Source organism: Aegilops tauschii, chromosome 1, assembly GCF_002575655.3.
Source record: "Aegilops tauschii subsp. strangulata cultivar AL8/78 chromosome 1, Aet v6.0, whole genome shotgun sequence".
NCBI lineage: Eukaryota > Viridiplantae > Streptophyta > Magnoliopsida > Poales > Poaceae > Aegilops > Aegilops tauschii.
This window is the reverse complement of record NC_053035.3, coordinates 31,362,128-31,374,871: the sequence shown is the minus strand read 5'-3', so window position 1 is coordinate 31,374,871 and position 12,744 is coordinate 31,362,128.

Genomic DNA, 12,744 nt, shown 5'->3' with positions numbered 1-12,744 from the left:
CCCTCTCAACTTTCTTGCACAAGCTATGTGGATGAAATGATGATATCATGCCAACCTTCAACCTTTTCAGAGTTCATTTGAAATGCTTTTCAATTTTAGGGTCTTATAGCTCAAAATAATTAGTAAATGCATGAAAAATAACAAATGAAGTCAGAAAGGATTGAAAAATGATGATGTGGCTTTGAATGGTGCATTTTGAACACACAAAAAGTCAGGAGTTCAAATAAGTTTTAAAAAATGAAATCCCTTCGTAACAGACGAGTTTCCGGATGAAATCCTGATACTTTGAAAGAGATTGTCCACTTTGTACACGAAGTGCATTCAGTTTTTGCCGTAACCCTCTCAACTTTCTTGCACATGCTATGTGGATGAAATGATGATATCATGCCAACTTTCAACCTTTTCAGAGTTCATTTGAAATGCTTTTCAATTTTAGGGTCTTATAGCTCAAAATAATTAGTAAATGCATGAAAAATAACAAATGAAGTCAGAAAGGATTGACAAATGATGATGTGGCTTTGAATGGTGCATTTTGAACACACAAAAAGTCAGGAGTTCAAATAAGTTTTAAAAAATGAAATCTCTTTGTAACAGACGAGTTTCCGGATGAAATCCTGATACTTTGAAAGAGATTGTCCGTTTTGTACACGAAGTGCATCCAGTTTATGCCGTAACCCTCTCAACTTTCTTGCACGTGCTATGTGGATGAAATGATGATATCATGCCAATTTTCAACCTTTTCAGAGTTCAATTGAAATGCTTTTCAATTTTAGGGTCTTATAGCTCAAAATTATTAGTAAATGCATGAAAAATAACAAATGAAGTCAGAAAGGATTGAAAAATGATGATGTGGCTTTGAATGGTGCATTTTGAACACACAAAAAGTCAGGAGTTCAAATAAGTTCGAAAAATGAAATCCCTTTGTAACAGACGAGTTTCCGGATGAAATCCTGATACTTTGAAAGAGATTGTCCGTTTTGTAACATGCCATTGGTGGCACGAACCGGGACCAATTCCACCCTTTGGTCCCTGTTGGTGCCACGAACCGGTACTAATGAGGCTGTGGCCCCACGAGCACCTTTAGTACCTGTTCGTGGCACGAACCGGTACTAGAGTTTCTTACTAGCTAAGCAGTTTTTTAGTCCCACCTCGCTAGCTGAGAGGCACTAGGAGCGGTTTATAAGCCCTGAGTGCAGAGACGATGAAGAAGAGGCGCATTGCTCACGTTGCTTAGCTTCAAGCCTTGAGGAATAAGGTAGACTGCATCGAGCTATGTGCAGTGCAGTCTACACTATTCCGAAAGGCTTGAAGCAAATCAACGCGCATTGCGCCTCTTTTTTATTTTTAATCATTAAAAGCAAAAAGAATTTTCATAAAGGACTTTTTTTGATAGAAACTTTAATAGCAGAAAGAATTATCATAAAGTAAAATAAATAAGTAATTAGAAACAAAATAAAATAAAATAAATAAGTTTTTTGTTGTAAGTAGAAATAAAACAAAATAAATATAGCAAAAAAGAAAATAAAAAACTAAATACAACAAAAAGAATTTTCATAAAGAACTAATGGCACTAATAGAAAGTTTATATGTTTTCTAAAACTAATGGCACTAACAGACAGTTTATAATTTTGCTGACCTAAAAGCAAAAAGAATTAAAAAATAAAGCAAAAAACAAAAGAAAAAAATAAATAATGCAAAAATTTTAAAAAAACTGCCACCTATTGGGCCACCACGGCCTGAATACGACTAGAAACCCAACCTGGGTCAGGATTCAGGCCCGCAGAAGGCCCAATAGGCCAACAGACAGCACAGTGTGACATTAGGCCCATAAGCCTGCATTTGAGAGGAGCTCGAGAGGGCAGCCGCAGTGGCGCTTATAAACCACTCCGAGCCCCTCTCAACTAGCGAGGTGGGACTAAACTTTTGGCCGCGGGCAGCGCAAGGCCTTTGGTCCCGGTTGGTGGCACCAACCGGGACCAATGCCCCCCCTTTAGTCCCGGTTGGTGCCACCAACCGGGACCAAAGGCCTCTGCTTCCCGCCCTTTGCGCTGGTGAAAAGAGGCCTTTAGTCCCGGTTGGTGGCACCAACCGGGACCAAAGGGTGGATATTGGTTCCGGTTGGAGCCACCAACCGGGACCAAAGCCTTTGCTATATAAGTAACACTTTGGAAATTTGCTGATTTCCATCGCCAGTGTCCCCCCGCCCGACGACGCCGCGAGCTCGATCTACGCCGCCAGGCTGCCCCGTCGTCGTCGCCGTCGCCCGTGCCCCCGAGCCCACGCCATCACCCGTCGCCGTCGTCCTCCGCCCCCCGCCACCATCGCCGTCGGCATCCGCCGCGCGCCCCCGAGCCGTCGCCCCGTACGTCACCGTCGCCGCCCTCCGCCCCCGGCCCGCCGCGGTCGCCGTCGCCCTCTGCCACCCACACCGTCGCTCTCCGCCACCCTGTGAGCGCCGCCCCGATCCCCTCCTCCTCCTCCCTGTAATGGATGTGTAGTTAGATTTGTAATTAGATTGTTGTAATTAGATTTGTATGTGTAGTATTAATTTGGATGTAATTAGATTTGTATGTGTAGTATTAATTTGGATGTGTAGTTAGATTTAGTTGTTGTAATTAGATTTGTATGTGTAGTATTAATTTGGATGTGCAGTTAGATTTGTAATTTAGTTGTATTAATTTGGATGTGTAGTTAATTAGATAATTTAGTTGTTGTAATTTAGATGTATTAATTTAGATGTGTAGTTTAGATTTTTTGGGTGATATTATTATTGAATATGCAAATGTTTGTATGTTCATATGCAAAGAATATATCAATTTTTTCATAGAATTTTTATGATTTTTCTGTTGTAATTTTGTTCATAGAATTTTTATGATTTTTTTGTTCATAGAAATTGTGTATGATCAAAGTCATTTATGTATGTTCATATTTAGAAGAAAAAGAAGGAGAGAAAAAAGGAAAATAAGAAGGAGAAGAAGAAGAGAAGAAGAGAAGAAGAGGAGAGGAAGTAGAGGAGAAATAAATAAGAAGATGAAAAAGAAGAAAAAAAAGAGTAGAAGAAGAAGAAATAGAGGAGAAGAAGAAGAAATAGTATAATATATTATTCTATTTTTTCTTCTTCTCCTCTATTCCTTCTTCTCCTCCTCTTTTTTTCTTTTTTTTTCTTCGATCTCCTCCTCTATTCCTTTCTTCTTCTCCTCTTTTTTTGCGTCTTCTTCCTCTTCTTATTTTTTATCGGGTATGTCGTTGTCGATATATGTACCCCCCTCCCCGATAACTTTTAGTAAGTACTACCTAGAAAGTGTTTAATAGAATTAGTTAGAAAAATAATAGAACTAGTTAAACTAGCTAGTTTATTTTTAGTAAGTACTACTTTATTCTATTTATAGTAAGGAAATTAATAGAACTAGTTTGTTTTTTTAGTTAAAGCAATTATTCCCGCATCGACGTCGATGATGCCTATCCCGCATCCTCGTCGTCGACTCGGCGGAGGAGGCCGGCTTGATCAGAGGGGCCATGTCCGGGACTGGGCTCCGCCGGGCTGGTTTCGGGAGGTGCTACCTTCCGGTGGGCGTAGGTTGGTGAGGAACCAGCCCGTCGTTGACCCGATCCTTGTTTTGTGGCGCTCGCGTGGGCCAGTGACGGTGCCGAGGCTTCCGGACACCGCGGAGGAGGTACGTCACCGTGTCAGCGAGGAGGACCAGCACGTCCGTCGCTACATGGTTGCGTTGGAGGGCAGGTTCGACAGTACCTGGCAGGTTCTCCAGGGATCTCACTGGAGCTATGATCCTGTGATGGTTCCGTCCCTTTGGGTGTCCACCGCCCGCGCCGATGTCCGTCGGGCGCTACTGTTCTAGCTGTACTAGCGATGCTATATGTATGATAGTATTCGAGGTGTATTAGTGATAATATTCGGCGATGTACGGACGCATGGAGATGATGTAGTTTTGCTTATAATTGAATGCATCCTAATTTGAATACTACTTTATTTTGTGATTTGATTTTGCTTATTGAATGCTCAAAGTGGAAAACTACTCTGATCCTACTTTGAATGCTAAAATTGGAGAGCACTATGATTAGTTGATAGCTTATAGGGTTTTTGTTTTCGCAGAAATCTAGGAGCCCCCCCGGCCCCTCCATCATCCCCGCCGTCGTCCCTATCACCGCCCCCTCCGACATCGAGGTGAGACCAGCCAAATCCTCTTTTAGAAAGATAATTAAACGATATTTCGGGTTGACTGTAAGTCTGTTGAGTCTCCACCATATATGAGAGGACGAAGAATCCCGACTGTGTTGTCGTGGGGGTAGCTTCTCCTTCGTTCCCGTGTGCTAGACAATTTGGTGTAATGCACTCGAGAACGAAAGGAGGAGCTACCATCACAGACGGTCGCAAATGTCAGAGAGGAATCAGTGAGGGAGAGTTCAACCATATATATATGAGAGAACGAAGAATCCCGACTGTTGTCGTGGGGGTCGCGTCTCCTTTGTTCCCGTGTGCTAGCTAGACATTTTGGTGTAATGCACACGGGGACAAAGGGACGAGCGAACATCACCAACGGTCGAATGTGTACACCACGTGAGCTGAGAGTTTTCAAGAAAAGACTCGACAAACCGATAGTCAACCCGTGATGAATAATAATGATCTAACTTAGGTTTTTTAGTACATATATTTAATTGTAGATGTTTAATATTTGAATTATATATGAACATAGGAAATGTCGTACTCGGACGACGAAAGTCTCCCGGGGGAGTGCGACTGGTGCCACGACGACCGAGGTCAGTGTGACAGGCCTCACCTGGACGAAGACCGGCGCTTCAGTATTAAGCTGGAGGAGACGTTCGATGTTGAAACGGTACGCAACGACGACAAGTGTTATTTTTTTGTAATTAAGCACGACTTCAACTATTTCAACGCGTACTTTTTATCTTTTACAATTCGGCTAGCTTATCCCATGCCATGCAAGACGCTACGTCTTGGGGAGGATGGGTTTTGAAGACCATGAAAGTATGGAAACAAAGAAAATTCACCTAAGGACCCATCATGATATAGATTTTGAAGTAAAGTTGTATAATTCTGAGAGCGTAACCCATTTTGGTTGCAAAAATTGGGAAGCATTTTGCAAGATGTATGGTTTTGATGAGGGTATGCTTGTCACCATGGATCTTGGTGATCCTGACATCGAGCAAGACAATATGGACATTTGGGTCCTTATTGATACGCCTCCAATTCTACCGCTATGTGAGTTTCTCAAACATAGTTATTAGCTAATTTATATTGTTCATTTCAAAATAGTTAGACAGCTTATTTTCATTGACAGCTTATTTTGATTGTTCAAACAATGTGCGGAACATGGTAGACAGAACCTACTACACCGATGGCTCTGAGTTAACTTATAAGGAGAAAACTCATCTGGTCGGATTTTGTACTGATATTGAGAATTACAATATCTACAATCAAACTCCTCATCATTATGGTCCTCCATACATGCCACTAGTGCACGTGGTGAACTATGGTAACTACTATGGAGATACCCTGGTAAGATTTCTTACTATTACGACATCCGTGCATATTTTGCATAGTTCTAAAACTAGTGCATTATCATTGCTAACTATGAAGTTATTACTATGTTTTTCAACAGATAATCCCGGAGGATTGTGTGCCTCATTTGATGTATCAGAATGGTAGGCTTGATGTTTTGAATATACAACCAGGTCATCCTACGAATCTCAACTGTCCATACCGGATTTCTAAAAGAAGTGGAGACATGCAAATCAAAGAATGGAAAAAATGTATGGACAGTCACAAGGAGCTTCTTGGAAGCAAAAGGAAGCGAGGCGCAAGAATTGGAGACATGATGATCTCCATTCTCCATAATGGAGAGTCAGGGTCTATATTATTTTATGCTATTTTACCTTAAAGAGGGTATTTCGGTCCTACCTAATACTGATGATCATGTGCTAAGAACAATTAAGTAGGGTTGGTTCGATGACTGTGAGGATGATGATCGATCGTATGACTTGTTATTAATAACGAGTAGAAGTTTTATGATGATGATTAGTAGGACTTGTTATTATATATGATGATGCATGATGCGTGCATGAAGAGTTATTATATATCAGCGGGTGAAATGAACATGGATTGGATTGAAGTGAAGGCAACATGCATGTGGTGCGTGTCGAAAGTAGTACAATCCAAACTTGATCAAGTCCGGATTAGTATTACTTTCGACATGCACCACATGTTGCCTTCACTTCAATCTAAGCCATGTTTAGGCATAGCAGTACGTAGCGTTGGTAAACAAGCACGGAGATATAAGAGAGGACACTTCTCTCTAATAGCTACCTAATAACAACCTAAATTAACCCCCCAAAACCCCCAACCCCCCCCCCTTCAAAAAAAAACAAAAACCTCAGCTCCTGCCAGGTGCTGACGCGTGGATGCCTATTGGTCCCGGTTGGTGGCACCAACCGGGACCAAAGGCCCTCCTGCCCGGGCTCCCCGCACCGGCCACGTGGACGGCCTTTAGTCCCGGTTCGTGTAAGAACCGGGACTAAAGGGCTAGGGCATTAGTAACGACCCTTTAGTCCCGGTTCCTGAACCGGGACTAAAGGCCCTTATTAACCGGGGTAAAAGCCCCTTTTCCTACTAGTGCATGTGCAAAAATGTAGAGAGGGTTACGGCAAAAACTGGATGCACTTCGTGTACAAACTGGACAATCTCTTTCGAAGTATCAGGGTTTCGAACGAAAACTCATCTGTTAGACCGGCTATTCAAAATTTTAATAACTTATTACAACTCCAGACGTATTACCAATTTGAATATAATGATAAAACGCACTAATATTAAACATAAGAAAAATAATCACTGAAAAATCTATTTTTCAAATTAAGTTATTCACAAACTAGTGATTCACACAAATTTCAAATAATTCAAATTTAAACTATTCAATTTTTTATCTAAAGCAAAAATATTCACAAAGAAACTCTAAGTACATCAAAAAACTACTCAGAAATAAATGGAAGAAAATATATAAAGCAGAAAATAAAAAAACTATATAAAAAAATTATTCGGCGCTGCCCAGTGGGCCTGCTTGGCCTTGGGCAAGCTCACAGGGCAGCGCGGCAAAGTTAGGCCTAGAAGCCTGCTTTAGAGAGGAGCTCGAAGGAGCAGCCGCGGCTGGGTTTATAAACCAGTGCGACTGCCCTTCGCTCGGTGAGGTGGGACTAAACTTTGTGCACCGCGGAACGGGAGCGCACCCTCTTTAGTACCGGTTCCTAGCTCCAACCGGTACTAAAGGGCGGATCTTTAGTACAGGCTGGAGCCATGACCCGGTACTAAAGAGGGTGCGCTTCCCGCCGCTCGGGCTGCCAAATTTGACCTTTAGTACCGGTTGGTGGCTCCAACCGGTACTGAAGGCCTCCCCTATATAAACAGCACTTACGAAAATTTCAGTTAGTTCATCTAGTTCATCTGTTCGTCGCGCCCGTCCCCGCGCCGCCCCCGTCGCCGCCCCTGTCCCTGCGCCGGCCCCGTCGCCGCCCCGATCGCCGTCGTCGGCGCCCCCGTGCCGCTCCCGTCGCCGCCCCCGTACGTCGCCGCGACGGGGGCAGCGTCCCGTCGCCGCCCCGGCCCGTCCCCGTCGCCTCACATCGCCGGTCGTGGCCCCGCTGTAAGATCGACCTCGCGCACCGGCCGGCCCCCTGCCGCTCGCCGGCGGCCTCTATGCACATGCACACACACACACACACACACACACACAAGAGTAAACACACACACACAGACATGATTTTTTTCTGTTTTCTGTTTTTTTAGTTTATTATACTTTTAGTTTATATAAATGTTAGATTATATATATATATATATATATATATATATATATATATATATATATATATATATATATATATATATATATATAAATGTTAGATATTAATGTCAAATGTTAGATGAATTAGATGAATTAGCTAGATATTAATGTTAGATGAGTTAGTTTTTTATACTTTTAGTTATAGATGAATTAGATATACTAGTCATCAACCCGTGCATCTGCACGGGCTAGTATACTGAAGCATGTAGGAATTTAAAATGTAGGTAATGTGATACAACAATGTAAAATTATTATTGAAAAACTCAAGGTTAACCTAAGAGGTGTGCTAAACAGCTTGAACTTTTGCATGATAAGGCATAACTATCTCATGGACATTTAGAATCCATATCTACTATGCCAGTTTTTGAAAATCATGACTTTCGCTACTCTCAGGTATCATGTCATCATTTTGAATTAGCGATCACTTACCTGAAACAAAAGATGATGACACAATGCAGAAAGATTCAGGCTAATATATATCATGAATTTGATTGTTGTGGAAAGCGTGGTTATTACCAAATCCAGTAAGCTACCTGAAAAAAAGTACTCCCTCTGTAAAGTAATATAAGACCATTTAGATTACTAAAGTACTGATCTAAACTATCTTATATTACTTTACAAAGGGAGTACCAATTGATCATATGAATCAACGATCACACTGTTTAAACAAATGGAACCAAATCATATTAAATTATAATCCATGGGCCCTCCTATTTCCAGAAAACATGAGGTGCTCGACCACAAAGCGGACCTTGCTATTCATTTCAGGAACTCAACTTACAGAAAAAGAAACATGCATAAAATTCTAAGCACAAATGAATTACCCTCCTCCATCAGGCAACAATCTAGAGCTTAAAAGGATCGTGTACAAATGGTACGTGACTAAATAAAACTATGTATGGCATCTTCATACGATGGAGGGAAAATCATTTGAATTACATATAGATACTTAGCTGATTGGATGCCATTGCAGAGAGCAAGCCCGGGTGACGATGTTGGCATGCATGATGTGTAGTTAAGTTATCTGCTTGAGGAGGACAAAGGCAGCATGGGTGCAGTGGCGGATGCGGTGCAGCCACACACATCGAAGTAGAGTAAGGGGATTAACAAATACGCAAGGAGAGTAGGGTAGGGATAGATGAACAGGAGGTGGGATCGACAACACATGGAAGGTTATAATTTCTGATTAAGATACAAAAGAATTAGTAACAAATTCCCGTAGGGCCATGGATGCTCGGAAGGAGTCTCATGTTTTTATTAATAAATATTTAAGATTTGAAGAAAATCTCTTTTTTTTTGCGATGATTTGAAGAAAATCTTTCGCATAGAAAAAAGATATGAAGCAAAATCTGGACAATTAAGTTAACAGTTATGCCATTTTTTGCATTATGAGTCTACGTACTCATATCACAATTGATCAGTAGCAAAAGGCTGAGACATCCTCTTGTATACTTAGCTACATAATTAAATCCCTTTGCATCATTATGTTGTTACTTCAAAAGGTAGTAAAAAAATCAGATGAAGAGTCAACTTATATATACCTGAACCAAAAAACAGCTATCATGATCACTTCATTCTCCTTTTTGACTAAGTAGACACTCGATCAAACTGAGAAACGACAACAAACTTCTAGATTTATTTAGCAAAAAGAGTAAGAAAAATTAGAAATAGTATGCTTGAGCGCTGCTAACAAAAGAATGTCAGCACACCAAATTATTATTAGTAAATCTACATCATACAGTCCAAGCAATACTATGATCTTGTAGAAATTATACATACGCACAATTAGTGGAAATTACACATGTACTTTGAATCTTCTCTCGGCTTCTTACGTCTGGCCAGATAATCCAATAACTAATTATACAGTCTATTAACGGAGATCCCTTTTGGTGACCGAGCTCCAATGAGGCCTCCAAATTCAAAATTCAAATTTCATCAAAATTCATATTTTTACGTTTCAAAAAATTCTCAAAAAAAAACACAGCTATACATGAAGGCATAACACACATGTGTGTAAATTTTCAGGGCAAAATACGTTGAAATGAGGGCTGTGCAAAAAAGACAAATCTAGGGCTGTTTAACACATGATACTATTCATTCTCTCAGGCCATGAATTGTCTTTTTTGTATAGGTCGCAATTCAAGGTATTTCATCATGAATTTTTACACACATGTGGGTTACATCCTTACATATACGCATATTTTTTTCAGAATTTTTTGAAATATAAAAATTTGAATTTGAATTTTTCAAAAATAAAGGGCTCCATGGAGCTCGCCCTCCAAAACGCCATTCTCGTCTATTAAATATTATTATGAAAAAATCTATGAAGTTTGTGTAAGTGAATTGACAAATGTATAGGTGTATATTCAAAGTCTAGGCATCATATCTTCATTTATTTCAAGACAATGATAAGATACGCAATCCAACATTTAGCCTGTATTTAGAAGAAATAACGTACATCATCGAAATCGTCTTCATAGGAACATCACCTAATTATTTTAACTAAAATGGTGGGACATGGTAAAAAGTTATATAGCTTGAGCCAGCCGTAGACATCAAAGTAGTTAGTTGGTGTCTCATTGTTGATGTAGCTAAAAATGCTTACTGTAAAGATTTTCTGGCACAGATGAAGAGCACCCAGCTGTCTCTCTTCCACGTGCTCCCTACAGGGCATAACATGGTCAAGATAAGTGTCCATAGTTCAATATGCACACATATAGTTCCCCTTGCTGATATTAGAGATCAAACCAATTTATTAGTTTTTCTCCCATGAATTCGAACATGGTGGAGAACCCAACTGAAATTTAGAGATGCAAAGTGACTTGCCCAGGGATAAATCACAAACTGAGCTGCCAGTGTTTGATTTATTCATGTGGTGAACACAAACACTCTACAGAGATTAGATGCTCCAGCTGGTTCTTCTCCACTACCTGTATTGCATAGTCATGAGCAGCACGTTACATGAATATCTACACCACCAAATTTAATTTATCAGGTGTTAGGGATTAAATAAATTTCATGGTGTTCTGTGATGATCTGAACGTGCTGTAGAATACAGCGGGGATTTCAGGATCATGTGCTACCTGCCGTGATTGTGATTTTTGAGGATAGGACGGGCGACCAACTCCAACACTGTAGGAAAGATGAACCAAGGCGCCAGAAGTCTGGAGCAGCTTAGAGCAACTCTAGCAGACCCCGCATCCGCCCCGACCTGCAAAATAACCGCCAAAATGCGGGTACGGGCAGGAAAGCCTGCCCGACCAGACCACGCATCCCGCCCCGCCCGCAAAAATTTTTAGGGGGCGCGGCAAATTTCCGGCCCCAACCCGGGAAAACGCGGGTTTCCCCCTCGCGGCTGCGGTGCCCTGCATCACAGAGAAGCAGTTGGCGGGAGGGACATTTCAGCCCGCGCTATTTTCCCCCTTCCTTCCGCTGCCGCCCGCCCTTGCTTCCGCCCGCCCGCCGCCGGCGATTCCGACCATATCTGCGGGCGGAATCGCTCCGCGGCGCCGCCCCACACCCTCCCGCGCCGAGCCGCTGCACCGCCCCTCCGGATCCGGCGAGAAGAGCCGCCCCCAGTCACCGCCGCCGAGCGCACCACCCTCGTCGCCGCCCGGGATCACTCGCCACCGGTTAGTCCCTTTGTTGTGATTTTCGTGAGCTGTGTAGTAGATTGACGCGCCGGCGTGCGTGTAGATGGAATTGACCCCGTGCGAGAAGTTCTTGCTCTCCGATTCGTCCGATTCGGGCGACTCGGATGTGGAGACCATGCTTGCGACCTTTCGGCAGCAAACATTGGTCATGGCGCTTGCCGTGAAGGAGCATGAAGACGAGTACCGAAAGAGGAGGCGAGGATCTACTGTCGGGCGTATGTGCATTCCGCGGAATCGCCATCTTGGAAACGAGATGTTGATGCAAGATTATTTTCAGAGAATCCTACATATCCTGCACACCTCTTCCGCAGAACGTACCGAATGCGCCGATCCCTTTTTGTGAAAATTGTTGAAGCTTGCGAGGCAAATTGCCGGTATTTCACCCAGAGAAGGAATGCCGCGGGCTTAAAGGGATTTAGTGCATATCAAAAAATCTCCGCAGCTATGCGGGTGATTGCATATGGCGTCTCGGCTGACTATGCCGATGAGTATCTTCGCATTGGTGAAGATAGCACAATTGAGTCTGTGCGTAGATTTGCGAAAGTGATCGTCCGTGTCTTTGGTCCCAAGTATCTTCGGGCACCAAATGAAGATGACAAAAAAAAATGATGGCAGCTAATGAGAGGAGAGGTTGGCCTGGGATGCTAGGTAGCATTGATTGTATGCATTGGAATTGGAAAAATTGCCCCAAGGCTTGGCCAGGAATGTATTGTGGCAAGTCTCGTGATGCAACAATTGTGCTAGAGGCCGTAGCATCCGACGATTTATGGATTTGGCATTGCTTTTTGGTATGCCCGGCACACTCAATGATATCAATGTGTTGCAACACTCTCATTTGTTTGCTAGGCTTGCTAGTGGTGATGTTCCTGCTTGCAACTACACTATCAATGGGCATGAATACACAAAGGGGTACTATCTTGCAGATGGTATATATCCTCCTTGGTGCACATTTGTCAAGAGCATCAAAGAACCCAAAACAAAAAAAACAATGTGAATTTGCAAGGGTGCAAGAGGCAGCCCGAAAAGACATTGAAAGAACATTCGGTGTTTCGCAATCTAGGTTTGCCATTGTCCGAGGTCCTGCTCGTTTTTGGGATAAGAAAACCCTGAAGAACATCATGACTTGCTGTATTATCCTGCATAATATGATTTTTAAAGATGAGAGAGGAATGGACTTAAAATTCTTTTACGATAATGTGGGTAGCTGTGTCAAACCAGCTAGA